Here is a 7,500-nt window from a genome sequence, read left to right on the forward strand (position 1 = left end):
GCAGTAATTTCATGCACTGGTCAGGGAGGTATACCATCTTTTAGGAGTGAAGAAGAGCAGAATGTAAGTGTGGGGGAGGTACGTGAGGCATTACGTAAAATGAAAGGGGGTAAAGCAGCTGGAACTGATGGGATCATGACAGAAATGTTAAAAGCAGGGGGGGATATAGTGTTGGAGTGGTTGGTACTTTTGTTTAATAAATGTATGAAAGAGGGGAAGGTACCTAGGGATTGGCGGAGAGCATGTATAGTCCCTTTATATAAAGGGAAAGGGGACAAAAGAGACTGTAAAAATTATAGAGGAATAAGCGTATTGAGTATACCAGGAAAAGTGTATGGTAGGGTTATAATTGAAAGAATTAGAGGTAAGACAGAATGTAGGATTGCGGATGAGCAAGGAGGTTTCAGAGTGGGTAGGGGATGTGTAGATCAAGTGTTTACATTGAAGCATATATGTGAACAGTATTTAGATAAAGGTAGGGAAGTTTTTATTGCATTTATGGATTTAGAAAAGGCATATGATAGAGTGGATAGAGGAGCAATGTGGCAGATGTTGCAAGTATATGGAATAGGTGGTAAGTTATTAAATGCTGTAAAGAGTTTTTATGAGGATAGTGAGGCTCAGGTTAGGGTGTGTAGAAGAGAGGGAGACTACTTCCCGGTAAAAGTAGGTCTTAGACAGGGATGTGTAATGTCACCATGGTTGTTTAATATATTTATAGATGGGGTTGTAAAGGAAGTAAATGCTAGGGTGTTCGGGAGAGGGGTGGGATTAAATTTTGGGGAATCAAATTCAAAATGGGAATTGACACAGTTACTTTTTGCTGATGATACTGTGCTTATGGGAGATTCTAAAGAAAAATTGCAAAGGTTAGTGGATGAGTTTGGGAATGTGTGTAAAGGTAGAAAGTTGAAAGTGAACATAGAAAAGAGTAAGGTGATGAGGGTGTCAAATGATTTAGATAAAGAAAAATTGGATATCAAATTGGGGAGGAGTAGTATGGAAGAAGTGAATGTTTTCAGATACTTGGGAGTTGACGTGTCGGCGGATGGATTTATGAAGGATGAGGTTAATCATAGAATTGATGAGGGAAAAAAGGTGAGTGGTGCTTTGAGGTATATGTGGAGTCAAAAAACGTTATCTATGGAGGCAAAGAAGGGAATGTATGAAAGTATAGTAGTACCAACACTCTTATATGGGTGTGAAGCTTGGGTGGTAAATGCAGTAGCGAGGAGACGGTTGGAGGCAGTGGAGATGTCCTGTTTAAGGGCAATGTGTGGTGTAAATATTTTACAGAAAATTCGGAGTGTGGAAATTAGGAGAAGGTGTGGAGTTAATAAAAGTATTAGTCAGAGGGCAGAAGAGGGGTTGTTGAGGTGGTTTGGTCATTTAGAGAGAATGGATCAAAGTAGAATGACATGGAAAGCATATAAATCTATAGGGGAAGGAAGGCGGGGTAGGGGTCGTCCTCGAAAGGGTTGGAGAGAGGGGGTAAAGGAGGTTTTGTGGGCAAGGGGCTTGGACTTCCAGCAAGCGTGCGTGAGCGTGTTAGATAGGAGTGAATGGAGACGAATGGTACTTGGGACCTGACGATCTGTTGGAGTGTGAGCAGGGTAATATTTAGTGAAGGGATTCAGGGAAACCGGTTATTTTCATATAGTCGGACTTGAGTCCTGGAAATGGGAAGTACAATGCCTGCACTTTAAAGGAGGGGTTTTGGGATATTGGCAGTTTGGAGGGATATGTTGTGTATCTTCATATGTGTATGCTTCTAGACTGTTGTATTTCTGAGCACCTCTGCAAAAACAGTGATAATGTGCGAGTGTGGTGAAAGTGTTGAATGATGATGAAAGTATTTTCTTTTTGGGGATTTTCTTTCTTTTTTGGGTCACCCTGCCTCGGTGGGAGACGGCCGACTTGTTGAAAAAAAAAAAAAAAAAAAAAAAAAAAAAAATATATATAATATTAATGCATCCACGAACAAGAGTTTTTTAAGCAATTAACTAACTGCGACTAGCCGGGGATCGAACCCGTGTTGTTTTATGATTGTAGGGCTGATGGCTCAGTGGTTAGAGTAGAGCGTCGGGGATTTTAACTAGCTTTCCACGAGGCGGGCCATTTTATTCCTTGTGTTCTCATCTATATGCGGTTGCAGTGATCGAGTCAGAACTCCTTTATGTGTGTGTGTGTGTGTGTGTGTGTGTGTGTGTGTGTGTGTGTGTGTGTGTGTGTGTGTGTGTGAGTGTTATCTCGGGGAAGAAATAAAGCTTGGGAGTTCTTTACTTCCCTACAGAATCATTTACACCATTTAACCTCAACTGTGTCAGCCCTTTATAATTCAAGGAAATCATGTTCTGGAAAAAAACGTTTCACAAAAATTCGAGATAATGCAATAATTTATTTCATTGACAATGAGAGCATGGGAGATATACCATTACCGGTAAAATATAATTTATTCAGTGGTACCAGGGAGAGAATAATATAACACTGTATGGGGAGGTAATTAATTTATATATAACACAATTATGTGAATGGAAATAGTATGCTAATGAATGCTACGTTTACAATTAATTAGCTCAATAGAGTACCTACAATAGGCCATCACCACATATGTTGGTCCAAATACGGTCAAGACTCGGCCTCCTCTCTCAGTCTCCCATAATGAACAATAAGCTACAAGAAAACCTATAAACTATAAATAGATAATAATCCACAAAAAAGCAATAAACCCAACTCTAATAAACCAGAGCAAACAATAAAAACAAAAGGTAATAAGCCAGAGGAAAATGCATCAAGTCGACGAATTAGGACAAAGAAGAAGAAACTATAAACAGCTGAGGGTAAGAAGGCCATGAGCACCTGTTGTTGCGGGCACGAAGTGGATGGCACCCAGGCCTGGGCACCCAGACCCGGGCAGTCATCAGAGGTACCATCCCTTGTGACCAAAATTTTCCACACCACACCCACCCCACAAACACCACTTCCGCCACTAAGGCATCCAACACCCTCACTTCCACAGCACCACCACCACCACAACCACCACTACGCACCACCACCACTACTACTACGCCGCCAGCATTCTCTTGGCAGCGTGCACTGACCCTAGCAATGTGTCATACTACAACACTCCAGCCTCCTCATCTGTTACTTTAATGACAATTGATGACCAAGATGAGGAGGAGATGAAGGAAGCTTAGATGGGTGAAGGATGCTTGAGTGTGAGTGAAGCTTACAAGAGTAAAGGATGCTGGTGTTTTTGTGTGAGATTTGGATGAGTGAAGGATGCTGGTGTTTTTGAGATTTAGATAAATGAAGGATGCTGGTGTTTTTGCGTGAGTGAGATTTAGATGAGTGAAGGATGCTGGTGTTTTTGTGTAAGTGAAATTTAAATGAGTGAAGGATCATGGTGTTTTTGTGTAAGTGAGATTTAGATGAGGGAGGGATGCTGGTGTCTTTGTGTGAGTGAGATTTAGACGAGTGAAGGATGCTGGTGTTTTTGTGTGAGTGAAACTTAGATGAGTGAAGGATGCTGGTGAGCAGATCATAGATGAGTGAAGGTAGAGTGAATTTATTTGCGAGGGACATTTATGTGAGTGAAGAATGTGTTAATGAACTGGTGCTGACGATAGTGATAGTGATATCGATAACGATAAAGATAATAGTGAAAATGATTATTATAGTGAAAGTGATGATGGATGTGATAATGATGTTCATAGTGACTACTTAAATTAAGTATGATAATTTCCCAGAGCAAATACCTTAAGAACTGGCAATTAAACCCAAGAGAATATAGCAGGTGGATAGAAGTGTATGAGATTATCCAGCAGGTGACAAGTGTGTGTGTGTGAGATTATTTTGACCGTGACTCCATGTGTGTGTGTGTGTGTGTGTGTGTCTGTGTGTGTACTCACCTAGTTGTACTCACCTAGTTGAGGTTGCGGGGGTCGAGTGTGTGTGTGTGTGTGTGTGTGTGTGTGTGTGTGTGTGTGTGTGTGTGTGTGTGTGTGTGTGTGTGTGTGTGTGTGTATGTGTGTGTGTGTGTGTGTACCATATTTCTTTAGGCTCCCAAATCTATCAGCAAAGTAAAAATATATATCAAAAGTGGCCACCACAGAATAAAAAATATACACAATACATGACTTTGCAATGCAACATATATATATATATATATATATATATATATATATATATATATATATATATATATATATATATATATATATATATATATATATATATATATATATATATATATATATATATATATATATATAAGCCACTGAGACTTCCAGAGAGGAGGAGGATGGGGAGGATAGCATCAGTTCCTTGTATCAAGAGCCCTTCACTACCATCAAGGCACCCTCCTTGATATTTCTGGAGAAGAGAGATTAATATCCAAGTTAGATATAGCAGATAAGGATACTACGTTATAATGATTATTATTATACTTATTATAATGCTTGATGAAGAACCAAACACTCTAGTTCGAACTCCTTGGATCGCGAGCCTTTCACTAGCGACGAGGCGCCACCTTCAAGTACACTGCCTTTACAAAGAGAGCAAATGCTCTACATCTAAAAAAAGGGAGTTAAATATAAGTAGAGAGAGAGAGAGAAAGAAAGAAGGGAAACGACTGTTGAAGGGAGACGCTGATAGGGACACAAGTGATGAATGGGAAGAGGATGTTTGTATATACGAGATCTGAAGAATATATCATTTTAAATTATATTAAATGAGGTAATAAAAACTTCTCGTATCCCTCCGATATTTGAAGAGCATTTATGGGTCACGGGTTGGAATCCAACACAAGAACCGAGTATACCTTCATTATTAATGTCAGCATATAATAAATTGCTGGTGGGCAGTGGAGGAGAGAGCAGAGCGCCAAGACTTCAACACAGAAATGCATGAGGTAATGGATTCATTTTTGGAAGGGCGATGCCCGTGTAAGTAACTGTGTGTGTGTGTGTGTGAGAGAGAGAGAGAGAGAGAGAGAGAGAGAGAGAGAGAGAGAGAGAGAGAGAGAGAGAGAGAGAGAGAGAAAGAGAGAGAGAGAGAGAGAGAGAGAGACAGACAGACAGACAGAGCCATCTAAAATGTAGAAGAGATTGTGATAGAGGATACCAAAGAACGGATATGAAGTGAGATACAACTAAGAATAAACAACATTTATCAGTCTTTTTCTATCTGACTCCGGAAGTGATTTTTGTAAAGAGCGATCTGTTACCAGGCGGAAAGACAAGAGCAAATACAAACAGGTTATCATTTTATGTACAAATCACTGAGTACATTTCTTTGAAATAAAGTTGGTAGAATTACCGACAATATGTAAAGTAAAAGGACAGAAGTGCAACTAATGTAACATTTATTGTGGCAACGTTTCGCTCTCCAGGAGCTTTATCAAGTAATGGCTTGATAAAGCTCCTGGAGAGCGAAACGTTGCCACAATAAATGTCACATTAGTTGCACTTGTGTCCTTTTACTTTACACATTTCTTTGAGCTATGGACTGTGCTCTTATCAACGAGGATTCGGCTCTCTGGCGAATATGATATGCAATGGTACAGTTAGAATTATTAACATTTAAATCTTGAACATTATTGTTTATTTTGCAATCACTGTCATGTTTTGCAAGAGGAAAATTTATGTAATAAGGATTGGTTTAATGTCCAGTTGAACCTACCTCAGAAATTATGAAATGGGAGTTAACTCAGCAGGAAGTCAAAGCCCCTTGCACACAAAACCTCCTTTACTCCCTCCCTCCAACCTTTCCTAGGCCGACCTTCACCCCGCCTTCCCTCCACTACAGATTTATACATTCTCGAAGTCATTTTATTTTTTTCCACCCTGTCATTCATGTCCGAACCACCTCTACAACCGCTCCTAAGTCTTATGGATAAGAGTTTTGATAATCCCGAACCTCCTCATCTCCAAACTACGGATTCTCTGCATTATATTCACACCACACATTGCCCTCAGACATAACATCTCCACTGCCTTCAGCCTTCTCCTTTTTGCAACATTCACCACCCATGCCTCACACCCATACAAGAGCGTTGGTATAACTATACTCTCATACATTCCCCTCTTTGCTTTCGTGGCTAAAGTTCTTCGTCTCCACAGGCTCCTTAGGTCACCACTCACCTTTTTCCCTTCGTCTATTCTATGATTCACCTCATATTTCATAGACCCATCTGCTGACACGTCCACTCCCAAATATCTGAATACATTCACCTGCTCCATACTTTCTCCCTCCAATCTGATATCTAGTTTTCCATTACCTAATTTTTTTGCTATCCTCATCACCTTACTCTTTCCAATATTCACTTTTAATTTCCTTCTTTTACATACCCTACCAAACTCATCAACCAACCTCTGCAACTTCTCTTCAGAATCTCCCAAAAGCAGTGTCATCAGTAAAGAGCAACTGTGACAACTCCCATTTTGTGTTAGATTCTTTATCTTTTAACTCCACACCTCTTACAACTTCTCTTACAACTCTATCTATAAATATATTGAATAACCATGGTGACATCACACATCCCTGTTTAAGGCCTACTTTTACTGGGAAATAATCTCCTGCTCGTCTACATACTCTAACCTGAGTATATACCCTAAGGTAGGTAATGCTCAATAACGCACTGTGAGTTTACCTTAATGCCTGTTTCGAAGTTTACAGCATTTTTGAATAACGGAGTATAGGTGACAGGTAGCCTAAAAAAACCATACCCCCGGCCGGGATTGAACCCGCGGTCATAGAGTCTCAAAACTCCAGCCCGTCGCGTTAGCCACTAGCCTAATGCAGTCATTATGCACTGATTACGACATTTATTTAGTAAATGCTTTGCCACTTGTAGCGAAACGAGTCGTCTACCTACTAGGTACTAACTGACAAAAATGTCAAGGCTTGATCCTCTTGTGCATGAACAGTAAGGTCAGCGAGAGGGAAAAGTTACCCAAGATGTGAGAGATGCATGATACGAAGATGCCAAACTTTGTAAAAGGTTTTTGAGGTATAGCGAACACAAGAAAATATTCGTAGGAGTTCCTGAACGCTGAGTTAAAGTCATATTTGCGGAAAGAGGAACTACAGTGGGACAGTCAAGATGGCTTGAATGCTAAATAACAGCCGATCTGAAGAGAAACAGCATAGCTGTTATCTTTTAATAGTTTGAGGACTATCACTTCCTCTGCCCAGTCTTAGACAACGTATCTAGAATTTTAAAGACAAGAGATCTATTAAAAACACGAGGGACGGCAGTGTGTACTAAATGTAAGTATAAGTTTATAGGATTTTCCTGACATTTTTACATGTTTATGAGACAACGAAAAGATCAGCAATCCTGAAGTATTAGAAATACACAAGAAAGTAAAGAAAATAAGTGTATATTGAATGTAAGTAGAAGTTGGTGAGATTTACCTGACATCTCGGATGTTCACGAGACAGAAAGAAAAGATCAACAATCCTGTTGGAGTGCACACCCTTACACGGGTTTCTGTT

The sequence above is a fragment of the Cherax quadricarinatus genome, chromosome 34 (assembly GCF_038502225.1).
Source record: "Cherax quadricarinatus isolate ZL_2023a chromosome 34, ASM3850222v1, whole genome shotgun sequence".
In the NCBI taxonomy this organism is placed as follows: domain Eukaryota; kingdom Metazoa; phylum Arthropoda; class Malacostraca; order Decapoda; family Parastacidae; genus Cherax; species Cherax quadricarinatus.